General features: G+C 37.2%; 1 protein-coding gene across 19 annotated transcripts in view; it reads left to right on the top strand.

Moving 5' to 3' along the window:
- The window catches only part of ARPP21 (cAMP regulated phosphoprotein 21), a 224,742-nt gene that overhangs the window by 105,840 nt on the left and 103,852 nt on the right, over positions 1–15,050 (top strand). Inside the window, exon 1 of one of the 19 annotated variants that reach the window (XM_041466850.1) lies at positions 5,246–5,268. The exons of the other annotated variants lie outside the window; for them this stretch is intronic. The gene's annotated coding sequence lies outside the window, so the exon portion shown is untranslated. Of the gene's footprint in view, positions 1–5,245; positions 5,269–15,050 lie in introns of those variants that run through there. 19 annotated transcript variants of the gene reach the window in all.

The following is a 15,050-nucleotide window of genomic DNA, read 5'->3' as shown; positions in this document are numbered from 1 at the left end:
TTTGGTAGAGTAGGATGACTGGAGCAGGTTTCATTCAGCTGGCACTCAAGTCGTGCCCCATTGTTCCATTCTGAGTTGTCAAGCCACCAGTATGAATGCTGGAGGCTGCTTGTTTAACTCAGTATTCTTCAATTCTGTCAGTGCCTTGGTTTTTTGATTTTGTGGGGTCTTAATGTTTCCCAGAACAAAGATTTCCAAGAAAAAAGACCCTTTGTTGAACCTAGCAGTTGAAATTTGGGCAGTTCTATCAGATAATACCATTTAAAAGACCATTAATCTTTCAAATTCTAACCTTGAGTTGAATTAAAAAAAATTCAACATTACACATAAGGTAATATGTGAGCAATTACAGTTGGCAGCGTTTGCACCTGTCTTTGGCTACAAATGTAAACAGTCTCAAGAGTTTTTATTCCTCTATATCAGACTAGAAGCAGGCTAAAATTTGTCTGACTTTAAGGTGGTAATGGTTCAGATAAGGATTGAAAAAAAAGCAGATTAAGGAAAAAAAATGAAAGAGCAGTAAACTCCGTCTCTACTCCTTGTTCTTCAAGTACACTTCTAAAAGAAAATCAGAGTTTTATATATCCTCTTGTGGCTTTCAAATTTGAATTTTCAGGAGCAATAGTGTGTTTGGATACTTTTGCAGAAGAAAACAGGCAAAGAAAGACTTGTCCAGTGGCAAGAATTTTTTCCTTTTTAATAATTGCTCTGTCTCTAAATGGGTGGGAAACTCAGGGTTAGGAGATAAAATTAAATATGTAAATACAAACCTATTTAAACAAGAAGTGTGTGTGTGGAGGTGAGTTAGGGGGATTGGCTTGATTTTTTTATGAGAATGATGTCCAAAGCTAGAAGTTACAATAATTAGTATTCAGGGTTGTAGTAGTATTTAAAGGGTTGGCCTAGTCCTGCTGGTTTAACTGTTGTGTAGTTTCCCAGGCTTTGTCTATATTGAGAAGATGAAATGGGAATGGGGAAGTAATAAACACGCAGACTGAAAAAATATCACACAGCATAAAAGGTTGTAAGAATTACAAGATAATGTGGTTTTGTATGTTTTAGGAAGGTGGGTTAGGCCATAGACCTCTTATCTCTCTCCTGGGGACAAAGAAAGAGGGAGTATTGCTTCCCTTCATTTTGAATTTCACGGAATCACAGAATAAGCTGAGTTAGAAGGGACCCATAGTCCCATAGTTGGGATCATTGAGCCCAACTCCTGGCCGTGCACAGGACTTGTCCATCTTCAGACCCCATCGTGACTTGGGTTTTTCGGGGGTTTTTTTGTGATCATATTGTTGTAGACTGAAGAATTTTCTTTTAAACTAGGGAAGATCTGGTGACTGTTAATGGGAAATATAAGGTACTTCAGCTGTCCGAGATACATAGACCTTTTCTTGGCTGGCTGCATTCGTAACAGGAGATGCAAAAAGGAGGATCTGGTGTTGGTGTCACTGCCCACAGCAGGGTAATGCATTCCAGGGATAACAGATTTGCCTGCAGGGTGTGCTAAAAGTGGATTAGTGTAAGCACTGGTTTTCCTAATAGTCCATGCCCTCAACTCTTTTAAAATACCAAATTCACCACAAACTTAAATAATTAGAACACAAAGAAATTACAACGTTCTTCCTCCTTTTTCTTGTGCTATTTCCTTGTATCTTTTCCTCCCTTTCTTTTCCGCCCTCATTTTTGAAACAAACAGGGAAATTAAGTACCAAAACTCCCTTAGTGCAACATTGCAGTTGAGAATGAAATTGTCAGGATGGCTGCTTATGGTTCCCACAACCATAATAACTAGGCTAAATTGCATAAAATACAGAATATAGCAATATGGAATATTTCTTATGACACATTATGTATGCTGTGGGAGCCATCACTTTGAAAATCTTGACTTCTGTGTTTTTAAAATATCTTTTGAAATTTAACATTAATGTGGTTTTTCTTTTTCCTTTTGCATGATTTTTTTTTTTCTGTGCCTACTGGTGATAAAAATCAGGTCATGAATGCCACCCTGATATCTCTGTGAAAAATGCATAGCAACCAGTCCTCCTTCTTTATTTAATGAAAACTGTTACAAGGAGAAATAAATTACATTATGCAGTGAAAGGAGAAGGCTAAACAGTGAGCTCCGTTACAGCCACATTGCATTTCAGTGCATTCTTTTAAATGATCTTGGATAAATGCTTTAGAAAAACAGGTTGAAATATTACTTCCTTGGCTTACAGACAACTAAAGGGATACTTAAATTGCATTTGTATTCTGCTGACTCGTGTCATGCCATTTTGCAATCTAGCAAGCCCTTGGTTTTTGTACTACTGTACAATTAGCAGTTCCTGTGCCAAGGCTGCACCATGGAAGTATCAGAAATGGTACTCAAGCCCTGACCTGAGCAGAAGTGAAGTCTCAGTGATGCCAGCTGCTGTGGCAGCACAGCAAATCATGCTCTGTTCACTTGTGTTGGGACTCCTGAGCTGTGGTCATCTCCTTTTAGTCTGCTTTCAGTGTCATCCTTCCTTTAATCTGCTTGATTTGATTCTAATGTTTGAATATTTTATCTGTCAGACAACGAAGGCTTCATATGTAACTTGCAGGATCAGGAAGACTGATCTGATACTGGCCTTCTGAGAGTCTGATTATTTCTGTGTAGTTCAAGAAGATAGATTCATTTTCAGTGTCAACATTACTGTTATTCTTCAGGTGTTCCACCATCCTCGTTCTCTTATGACTCCCATTTAAAATCAAGAGGAGTTTGTATGCAGCAGCAGCAGGATCATTTATAATTAACAGCTGGGTATTGCATTTACTCAGCAATGGTTTACCCAATGATTTTGTTTAACTTGCTATTATTGGAGTTCAAGTGCAGAAATTCTGTTTGGTTTTATCCTATTATGAAAAGAAACTGGAAATTTTGTAAGGGTCTGTGATATTTTGGTGTCCAGCTGTCCTTGAAGGTTTATGGATGTTTAAGTGTCCTTAAATTTATTGCTATTCTTTATCCTATATTCTGATTAACAGAATCATGATAGGTGTTTTGCATTTTTAGTCAAGATTGGGCTTTCTCCCTAAAAATCCTTACCAAATTCTTGTCTCATTTTGGTGGATTTGCTTCCTGTATTATGGTAGCCCCAAGCAGCTCATGTCAAAACATGGAGGATTCTGGATAAACACAGTTTAAAAAGTATTTCCCTCATCAAACAGGATGCAATCTATTTAATTTGTTAATTCTAGTTAAAATGGCAAATTAAACTTTAAAAGCACAGTGCTATCTGAAATGCTTTAAAAACAGTTACAGCTTTAAGTGGCTTCACAGGTGTTACCTTCACAGCTGCTGACAATCTTGAGTTGGTGTTGAAAGGTGTGCTGTGTGAGTAGCTCTGGCAGCCACACTTCCAAGAATCCTTGTTTATAGGTCAAGGTGGGGTTTACTGTTAGTAAACCAAACTATTTTTATGGTCCTGTACTAGGATGGAGGTACTAACTTGTACATGTGTTTTCCATGAGCTGGCTGGCTGACTCAGAAGCTTTTTTAGGAGAACCAAGATTCAGAAGAGGGGTAGAAGGAAGAGAGAAATATTGCTGTTTATTGGGGGTTTATCCATTTCATTTTTCTCTGATGCAAGAAGTATCCCATAGATGTAACAATGAGACCACAGGCTTGAGGTTGGTTCAGGTCTCCATGCATGCAGGAGCTTCTGAGGATCAGGGCTTTTGTGGCCCACTTCTCAGCTTAAATCCAACCTAGCTTTTTGGGTGCTGTTCAGCCTTTAACTTTAATATTGGACTGCATGGTGCAGTTGTAAGAGTTGCTGATGGACCTGTGCTTGGTCCTTCCTAAATATTGGATATTTTCTGAAGATGGTATTTTGCTATTTAGAAGACAGCTGTAGTGCCCACAGCTTCTCAGACTGGAGACCGCTGTGGATTTAATTAAAAGTAAATTCCAGAACTGAACTTACTGCTAGATACGTTATTTTTAAGGTATGCAACAGTTTTAATAATTTTCTTTTCTGTTGGATTTCTAGGGGAAGAAAATGAAACTTGTCAGATTATTATGTGTATAAAAGCCAATGTTCTGTGTCTGTGAGAGCAGTGAAAAATCACTTGTGCAGCATAGAAGCCTAGGCAACAGCAAAAGGAAAAAAAACTTCAGCCCAGTTAATTCTGATCAGCATACAGAAAATCAGCTGACAGTTGAAGTATGAGATTTTAAGGAGAAGAGAGAGAAGGTTGCTCAAAGATACAGCTATTTTAATTGAATTATTTTGGAAAACAGCTAAACTACCTAGCAGCTGAAGTTAATATCCAATATATTTTATTGTAAAATTAATTTTTCAAATCCTCTCAAGTTTTTTTTACAATATGGCCATAACTTATACTGTCAGGTGATTGCTCATGTAGTGAAAGAAAATATATGTCTTATGGTAATAAATGTTTTGATATTTTAGACTGGGATTTTTTTCATTTTTGTAATGGAGTGAAAATTTTCACTTAAGTCATATGGATTTCTTTTAAGCCATGCATTATTGAAAGTTCAGTGGTTCTCTAGCAGAGTTGCTAGTGTGTGGTTATTTACACTTGCTTCTGATGGTATCTGCTAAAATTTGGAATGTTAGTGAGCTTACTTATAGTCAGCACCTATACATAACAAGCCCCTGGGTGTTTTAACCGCATTTTGAAACAGAGCATATTTACTAGGGATTTGGGGCAGAGGGGGAAGGAGGGGTGTGTTTGATCTTCTATTTATTTATTTGTTTATTGAAAGTAATACATATAAACTGGATGTCATAATTGTGTGATTTTGAGATATTGTAGCACTTACCAAACTTACTGTAGCAAACTTACTGGTTTTGGAATAGTATATTTGCTTTATGAAACTGCAGTTCTTTCTCCCTCCTCTCAGTGTCTCAAATTGTACAGCAGATAAGGGGTTTTAATCAGTATTTGATCAGGAGATTTGTTTTGCTGTAGAGTGTGTCATAAATTAAGCAAAGCATACAGTAGATTACTTATATTGTCTTTTGCATAAAGTTCTCAGGCACATAAGTTTTTTAACATCAGAAGAAAAAGTCATAAATCCTTGCTATTGCAATTTGACATGTTACAATAAAGGATGCAAAGGATAAAGTCTTGTTTTGTTTTCCTTTAGGAAGGTTGATTTGCAAGAAGGATCACAGATCTGAGGAGAACTGGGATTAGAGTGACAGAAGTGGATATTGACTTGCCCTTTCTCATAGTTGTGTCATGTTTCATCAGCCTTTGGAAATCTTGAAGGTATCAAAATAAATCCTGAGGCTCAAATGGCATAGTGTTACATAGGAAGAACTAATTAACCAGACTTTGTGTTCTACACAACAGGATGGTTTCAGTTCTTGGAAGGGCAAGGTCAGCCTGGGCTCTAAGTATGGGTACATAGGTGCAAAAACCTTAATTCACGGGCGAATTTTATAAAATGCTTAGAGGGAGAAAAAAGATTATGCTGAATTCCACCAAAATATACATAAGCAGCCAATACAAAATTTTAGCTAAATAATTTAAGGCAACTGAGGTTTCAAAGTACTCATTAAATTCTGAAATCTTAGAGATACCATCTTGAATTATTATGAACGTTGTTTTTTTTTTTTGCGTTTTTTTCCCCAAAAAACTTTAAAATGAAAGTCCCATTTGACAGTCTAATTTAAGGGCCAGACTTGAACTCAAGCCTGGAAATATAGCTTTACTTTAAAGAATTTTTAGCATAGTGCTGTGTCTAATATATCATAATAATTTCCTACCACCTACATTTTTCTTCCTCAAATTTCATGCAATATATTCTCCTCTGTGATTTTGGTGTTGTGCTTGATAATCATATTTTTGTGTTCCCTGTTACTGAGCACAGCAATGAAAAAAATGTGATGATATGGCCATTCTGCAGTGGAAATCAAATGTACTGCAGGCTGTAGAGCTTTGGTCCCACACCTCTCTCCCGTAATTTAAATCTCAGTATTTTTAGATCATTGATGTAGTTAGTGGTTTCTAGTGCCAAGTAAGACAGATTGTTTCACTGCAGGTAAACACAATTTTTGATATTATAGGAGTTTTTTTAAAATCATATTTGAACTTCTAGAGGCTTCAATCTATATAACAAGATTTAAAGTACTGGAAAAGCTCACTGTTTTTCTGATTGCTTTTTGAATGTCCTTTTGGATTAAATATATATATTTTTCCTAGTTTAAATTTAATAGAACATATTCCTTGGAGACATTGGCTTGAATATTTGATTTCTTCTGGGTATTCATTGCTCATTTATTAGTTCATGTGTCATGAAGCTTTCTGGCTGGGTGTATGTGGAGTGGCCAATTATGCTTTTTACAAAACTGCTTATCTCTCTCATAAATATATCATAATTTCTCTCCTGAAAAACACAATCAGACATTGAAACACTTTCTCTGCCTTTTCTTTTGTTCACGATATCACAGGGAGCCTGGAATTACCCACTGGAAAAGGCAAACATAATGTTGAAACCACAGGGTTTCTGGCAAGATCTTTTCAGAAGCCAAAGCTGTAGATCTGTGAACTGGCATTGCCTGTTCTGTGAACCTGAGCTTCTGCCTTTTTTCTCTTGACTATTGTAACTGTTTCTGAAGACGATTTCTTCCTCTTGCTGGCCATGGGGGTGACATTGAAAATACCTGACTGGTATTTCATAGCTGAATATCTTCCTTTGTTTCTTCAGCAGATGATGGCAATGTGTAACACATTGTCTTGATGCTGCTAAAGAGGAAACGTGGTGTATAACAATACATATTTTGGGATGGGTTTTAATCTCTTTTTCCACATGACAAGGGAAGTGACAAAAGTTACAAAGCTCAATTTCTACAAGTGAGCATAAGTTGAGGTTATTTGGCACTCCCGTGCTAGGAGCATTATGCAAAAAGGCCTAATGCTTTCATTGGCTTTTGTAACATGCATTTAATCATTAGGCCTTTTGACTTCTAATTTATTCTTATAATTGGCATTTTTCTTAATTTCCTTTTGAAACCATAGCAACATAGAGTATTGAACACAATCCGTAGCATACTTAAGGCTTCTTTTTGTAATGTATTGTTTTTATTGCTTAACTGCGTTGCCTGAGACCAGATAAAATTGCAACCAACAAAATAGGATTAATGTGTTTTCATAAAGTACAAATAGCCTATATTCAAATATAAATATATATAGATTAAATACACTAAAATATATTTTCATATAGCTGTTTATATCTAAAATATCTGTTTATAGTTTCTCTGTAGTATTAGGGCAGAAAGATAATGCCTCTGCCTTAATTTCCTTGTTCTTCAGGATAAGAAGAAACAATAACGAGAAATATTCCAATAATGAGAAAAAAGGCATGTGGATCTGATGTTAAAAAAGAGCCATTCTTTAGAGTCAGAGTTGAAAACAGGCCATCTCCAGACTTGATTGAAAACTGTGAAAATCTGGTCCATACATCTTGCAAGATTTTAGATGAAAGAGCAGTTTATAGCAGAATGAGTGTACTTGATAAGACTTTGTCTATGTAAACTGTTCTCAGTCGATGTTGCTCTCCTAAGTCTACAAAATGCACAGAAGTCATCAACAAAGCATTTGTATTCCAGTATATTTTCTGATAAACACAATCAAAGAAATTTTAGGACTGTTCCATTATTGATAAAGAAAAACCAATAAAATTATATATTAAAAAGTATAAAACCATCTGGAACTGGGAACTCTCAAAGGATCTATCTAGCCTTTGTGGGTTTTGATAGAGGAGGCTTGGCTGAAATATGAGCTTAGAAAACTTACTTAGCATTAACACAAGTTTGATATGAGTTGTCTTTGAATTTGGAAAGTATAATTGCACTTTCTGAGCAGCAGAGTACATGAGGGGATGTCTCTTAGTGTATGGTGGTGCTTTTTTGATTTTGTTTTTTAATCTTTATTGCTTTTGGTTTTTTTTTTTTTTTCTGGAATGAAGAATTTTACTTCAGCTGCAGGCTGGTTTTGTTTCAGAAAATGGCCTTAGGAAAGCAGGATTAGCTGCTATGTTTAATTCTGGTAATCGGAAGAGACTTTTGGAGGAAAATAAAGTAATATTTTTCTGTCAATTCTTATATGAAAGCTTTTTGCTGTTTTGCAGTCAGTGTTTGTCTGCCAAGGCAATTCTCGTTGTTAAGTTCAGGTCTGTTTCATCACTGTAATGCTGCTTTGCTCTTAGCAATTATTTTCTTTCAGGATTTGCCAATTAAGCTAGTGCTAGTGAAAATGCACCTAATTTGTCAAGAAATGGCAGGATGAAATATAGGGGCTATTATATAAATTGGGAAAGAAAGAGATCAGGACAAGCACATGTGAAACTCAGTGATACTTGGTCAGCTCCTGTTGTATTTTCATCAGTTTATGCCTCCATCCCCTGGTGGTGTTGGAAGAAGTATAAAGCAATTGCTCATCAGTTATGGGCCATCTATTTACTGTTATGTATTTTGAAATACTGTGCTAGCAGTGAACAAAATTGCTTTCTTTCTTTTGTTTATGGATATTGTGGGCTTTTTTCCCCCTCCTTGGACTCAACTGCTTTGTGTTTGGTTATTAGTGAATGATGAAGGATGGCTTAGCTGGCTGCTCATTTATTACCTGCAGTCTACCTAGACTGAATTCTTCAAAGGCATATATGCTCAAAATGCAGATGCACAGTGCTTAGGTTTTCTAGTCAAATCCTTAAGCTTTAGGAGGAGCTCAGTCAAGAAGTGAGTTAAGTTGATCTTGTAGTTCTATGTGTAAAGCAAAATGGACATAATCTGTAGCTACCTGATTGAAATGGCAAAGAGAAGGCATTGAAGGAAGAAGGAGTAGGGATGCCTTGACTTAGAGAAAGAAGAAATGTTTGAAGAACTTCTGCATTCAACTCAACTTTATGCATATATTCTATAAAAATTAAAATTAGTGTAAACTGTATATTCCACCAGATTTCATTATGCATAGAAGTGTATCACATTAAACCAGGAGCTTTAATTATCTGAGTTAGATGGGTATCTGTAGCCTCATCAATTCAGTTCAGTTCAGTGGTGGCTCCCACAGTCTGGCTCTCTACAGTAGCTCTGATTTGCCCTCAGCACTGCTGAGACCCTTTTGTGGGGAGCCCAGGTTCATTTATGCTGTGCTGTTGATCAGGATTTCATATTGAAATGATAGTATTCCTTCTGGGATGTCCTTGTGTTATTCATTGTCCTTAACTGGTTTTAGATTTTGTGGAAACAGAGCTCCTCTGGCGCACTCACCACTGTGTGTTGATGGGTGGAGGGACATCTGTGTTCAGAGTGTAGTCTTGGTGACAAGTGAGGAAACTATGAAGCAGACTGTGGATTGACAAAAAAAATACAGACTAGAGGTGGATAATAATGGAAACAATGCAGACCTGTTTGGCGACCAAAAGGAATGGGCTTCTTTAAACCTAACGACAAATGATGAGGTGATGTGCAGTTAATTCCTACAGCAAGACAACTATTGTGATATCAAGAAAGCTAATTAAACTGGAGGGCAATTACTGGCACAATAAGAAAAATGTATAAAGTATTTGATGTGTATGATTGGGTAATGGAGATGATGTCCTGGCAAAGCAGTGAGATTCTTGAACATCCTTACAGCAAAATTACTAAAGCATCCTCCCTGGACATCCTGTAGTCATAAAATACAGATATTGGTCTCTAAAGAGGACTTTGTGATATAATTATCTTCAGTAGCTGAGAAATAGACCTGATTATCTGGGAAGATGAGTTTTGGTCCCTCTTTCCATTACAATTCTGTATTTGCCCATGCTGGCTGTTATTTCCATTACAGGATTTAAGGAAAATGACTTTTATGTATTTCAAGGAGACGTGTGTGCATTGAGGATGGCTTGGAACCTCTCTGTCTTTGGACTCAGGAATCTTGTGCTGTTTTCCACCACCTAACAGTGAGACCAGTTAATTTAATGACTTGGATTTTAGGGAAATTTGTCAGGTTTTCTGAGGGAATGAGAGAAAATTTGGCATATGTGTTTGAAATGCATGAGGCGGTGTTGAAGGCTGTTCTAAAGTAAACAACTCATTCCAGGAGTGCTGATTTGTACATCTGATTAGCTTGTTAAAAGTTTGGGTGTTACTCAGTTCCTACAAAAGTTGTGTGATTGACATTTATTAGCCAGATCACTCAGCCTCATATCTTTTCATGCTGATCCTGGAAGACTTCAAATGATCATTGTGACAGATAAAAAGAGCTTTTTTTTTTTTTTTTTTTTTTTTTTTCCCAAGCCTTATCTTAAGTATTAAAACAAAGCAGACTCTCCCTATAGGCCATCTATATTTATTTTTCCGGATAAAGCTCCTAGCTTTGCAGAAATATAACAAGCTGGAGGGAACATCATTATTACTTGTCTGAAGATGATGACATTGACATGAGGTCGTCTGACAGGGGATTAAAGTGGAAAAATATTGGTGGCAATCTGTTAGAAACAAGAGGATCTCTTTGAAAAAAGGAATCAGGTGTAAACCACAAAAAGTTTATTTGCTTCTGGGATTTTTCTTTGGTTGTTAAACTGTTCTCGAGAATCCTTGCTGTTATTTGTAAATACTGGGTTTCACATGGAGATTGGGATGAGAGCCAGTGCCATTCCAAGATAGACGTTTCAGCTGGGAGGCTGCTCTGTATTATCTAGTTGCCTCTTTTAAGAGACAACAGTTTTTTTGTGTAGGATTTGAAATCTAGTTCAGTGTGTTTCAGTCTGCCCTGTTTTCATCAAATTTGGCTGCCCCTGCCACTGATGGTTGATTTCTGGCCTGTTTAAGCTGGGTCAGAGGCCTCTGCACTGTTGCTTGTATGCAGATGCTCATGTTTTTTTAACTCATGGGTAAAAAATAGCATCTGCTGACAGTCTCTGGTAAAGTGCCATCAGTAAATGAGTCTAAATAACCTTTTATTTGCAAAGGTCTGTGGCATGTAGGAGCAGAAAATGTAGGCAATCACACTATTTAGTTTTTTAGTGATGATGAAGAGGGGACAATGTGAGGAGGAGGAGGTGGGAAATAAAATATGACATCAAACACTTCAATTACAAATATTTTAGCACTGTTTTTTTAAGGTTTAGTCTTCAGTCTTTTATCAATCAATGAACTTGTAGGATTCCATGCATTTCACAGCTTTAAGCTTGGTGGGTTTTTTTCATACTAAAGCATTTTGATATGAGAACTGGTATGGATTATTATCCTACTATGCTAATACACTGGCTTCCAAGTACATTTGTGTATTTCTTTGGGAAATGTGGGAAAACAGTGAAAAGGAGTGCAGAGTCTAATGATGTAAAGACTAGGACTAGGACTAGTTCTAAAGACTGGGAGATGGACCGAGTAGTAGTGTGTTCAATCTAAAACTGCAGGATTTCTTTTACTTGCATTTTTTGTGTTTGGTGGCAATGTTGTTTGGAGGTTTTTTGGTTTCGTTGTTGGGGTTTTTGTTGGTTTTTTTTTGTTGTTTTGTTTTTTTTAAACAATACATTTTATATCATGAATGTTTTCTCTGAAGACACCAAAGAGTTGAAGCTTTTGTTTTCATTATGAAACCTGAGATTTTCTTTGATTTTCTTAATGTTAGAAACAAGACTATTTAAGTAAATGTCAAATAACAGGAAGTTTATGCTTTAAGACATGAGAATCTGGTAAAATTGAGGGTTGTGCCTACTGATAAGATAATGCTGGAGTCCATTTCCAGTGGATTCCAGGAGTCTGATGAGTGATTTAGCAATAATGAGTCAAACTCTCTTGATACATCTGGGTGAGGTTTATATCGCGCAATGGAAATCCCAACTGACAACTGTGCTCCCAGCCCATGGAGTCATACCTGCAAGCCATTCTTGAGAGTGGAGAATCATGATGGGATGAGAAGGACCCTGGCTTACAGATATGGCCAGTGTCAGCAAGTTTTCAGTAGCAGGATCTGTTCAGGCTTTGGAATGACTTTTACCTCTATGCTTGGTAGATTTGTTTGAAGAAAAGCCCTTGGATTTCACTCTGTCAGAGTTCTGTCCTGCCTGCTGCTGCCAGCTCATGGTTAAGAGTATGCTCTTTGGCCTTAAAGCCTGCTGATCTCTTCTCTGAGAGAGGATATGTGTGATACTGGGAGCATAATGATCTTGGAATGCCTACTTCATCATGTGTACCTATCAGTCCATCAAAACACCTCATACATAATACAGGAGGGGCTTGCTCACCTGGAGTGGCCTCTGAGGGCTTTGTCTGATGTCTCTCTTGAATTTCAGTTGATGGTGAGCTCTCAGGTGCTTGTTGCATAGGGCTTTCTAGCATCTTTGCTTGCTTTAATGTTCTGGGTTTTTTGTTTTGTTTGTTGTGGTTTTTTGACAGTTCTTCTGGGTATAGTTTTTAAACTCTTGCATTAAATTAATTGTATTCCTTCCCACGGACTTTTCTTGGAATTTGCGTGGTATGTGTTGTATGAATGTGTGTGACCATCCACGCCTTCTTCCATCCCTTTCTCTTCAAGCTCTGACTGTAGTTGTTTAAGCTCAGTAGTACCTTTAGCTTCTAAAATGAAAATCCTGTTAAAAGGAAAAGAATTTAGGAAAAAAACCCTCAGCATTCCCATCCCACAGTGTATGCTGAGCAGCTGGTGCTTATAAATTCTATGCGAACAGATTATATTTCCATTAAAGTGGATCTACAAGTGACTTGGTGGGTCCCTGTATTTTCTGTTGTATTGCTGTGTGCAATACTCAAGTTGCTTTGAGGAATTAGGGACTGAAGTTTTGCTGCAAGCTCCTGTAGAGTGCTAAGATCCCAACACCCTATGAAATTTTGCTCCCTTGCATATCAAGAAGGTGGTTTTTGCCTAGCAACAAGCTTTGTGGTTTCTACCTGAGGATCAAAAACAGAAGTGCATTTGTTCAGCCTTTTGCGTCACTTCAGTACTGAAGGTTTTGACAGTCAAATCATCCCTGACATTTCTGTTGATGCGCAAGAAAGAGAATAATCCAGTGTGTTTTTCCATAGCAGTGCTGTCATTGCAGCACTGACAATAGTAAAAAGTACATTCATCACTGAATAACGAGATATCCTGGAAACATACAAGAAACAGAGACACACTTCCAACAAAAAATGTCTCACTTTTAATGGCTATTTTCTGACTGATTCCTTTTTGCTATTTATACTCCCTGAAGTATTTTATGGAAACCTAAGCCCTTCTGAAAACCCACCCAAACAACCAGAAGTGTATTTTACGTATTGTAGTATGTAAATGATTAGTCATCACTTGTAAATTACTTAATAAAGGAGGAGGAAATCTATATTAAGAGAAGGTGAAGAGCTGGATTTGATTGCTATATGTCTCACTTCTTCTTGCCTTCATTTTGTTTCCCAGAAGATAATTATGAAGGATTTCTTTAAAAAATTATCCTAACAGACATTCTTGTTCTGGGTTTGAGGATGGTAGCTGTACATTGTAAGATTATTTTCCATTTGCTTGTGTTTTCTTGGGGAAATTTATGGACAGCTTTTTTTGTTTTGATTTACGGTTCTGTGCTCTTCTTCTACACTGCCAGTGAAAAATAATGTTGTCTTCAGAAATCTTAAGTGTAACAATATGGGGAACTCATTTTATAATGAAATTTGCCTTGGGTAAAGCATGATAAGATGATGTTGAGCATCTGTGCACAAGACCAAGTCTTGGCAGATCTCTTCAGTTGTTGCATATGATACCCTTTGGTTGGTTTGTTGTCTGGTTTTTGTTTTGTTTTGTTTTGTTTGTTTGTCTTATGAATAGTTAATTCCAACAAATGGTCACACTGGAGAGTTCTGAAATAAATTTTTTTTGTGTTCTGATTTTGGTACAGATATCTGTGTTTCTGTTGGTTTTGGAGGGTTTTGATTACAGCAGTCTATTTCCTGGATGGCTGTTTTCCAGGTGAAACCTTTATGCACTGTACTTCCTTGGGGTTTTTGGTTTGTGATTGATTTTGGTTGATTCCCTCTCCTAACCCCTCTTCCCATCTCTCTTTTGGAAGTGTGGGGGAAATAGTCATTGGAAGATGGGTATGAGGAAAGGATTTTGAGTCAGTGGTTTATTCACTCTTTGCTCGCTGAGTATTGGCTCCATGAGATTCTTCTGCATGTGCTTGAGTACTTGGGCAATAGTTTTCCATGGTGTTCTTCCATTCCCATTGTGAGCCTATGTTTCTAATGAGCTAGAATTTCCAAAAATATCCTGCAAGAAATATCAAAAACCTAGTGGGAATACTTATTTTCTATTACTCTCTACAAATTGTGAAATGGTTTGAAGAAAAGAAATGGTTGTGTTTATAAATTTGCAGGATGGCAGTGATAGTTTACAAAACTGCCTGCTAGTCTCCTCTGTGTGCCAGAGCTCCTGGAGAGAGCAGGGCTGGAATATTGTGAGAGGCTAAACTCCACTTCTGGTGCAGCACATTCAGCTCTTTTCACATGGCAAGTTCCAGTGTGCTGACACGTGCTGTGTGGCAATTGCAGCCATGCACAATGTAAAACACGCTGCAGAAATTAGGAGTCTGATAAAATCAAAAAACCAGAAAATCATCTCCCCTTATTCTTGCTTGGCTTCCTCCCCACTCCCCAGTAGAATATGTGCTTTCTGTTTGCTGTTTTTTTGTGTCTGCACTGACTTCTTCAGCCATGACTCATATGCAAGTCTTGAGAAGAGCTGCCTGTTGTATCAAGACAGTTCAGCGCATGGCCATGGCCTGTAAATCAGTCCAACTCATCCTAAAACACTCGTTTTTCTGTTAAATCAGCAATTCAGCTGGCAAATGCAATCCTGATGAACAGTAAAAGTTGCATTGCTGAGGCAACTCTTTCTTTAGGATTATTTCTCAAACCATAACCTGGAAATCTCATTTTTCCTCCTCACAAAATGCTTCAGAAGAATTTTTTTTGGTGGATGTCATTCCGGGAATAGGATTTCTTCTTTCTCCTCCTCTTCCTCCTCCCATTCTGGATCATTTCAAATTTTATTCAGCTTGGTAAATGAACATCTCAATTCAC

Source organism: Pyrgilauda ruficollis, unplaced genomic scaffold (genome assembly GCF_017590135.1).
Source record: "Pyrgilauda ruficollis isolate IOZ18807 unplaced genomic scaffold, ASM1759013v1 scaffold2, whole genome shotgun sequence".
Classification (NCBI taxonomy): domain Eukaryota; kingdom Metazoa; phylum Chordata; class Aves; order Passeriformes; family Passeridae; genus Pyrgilauda; species Pyrgilauda ruficollis.
Note: the sequence above shows the minus strand (reverse complement) of the source record. Positions and strands in the feature narration are given on the sequence as shown.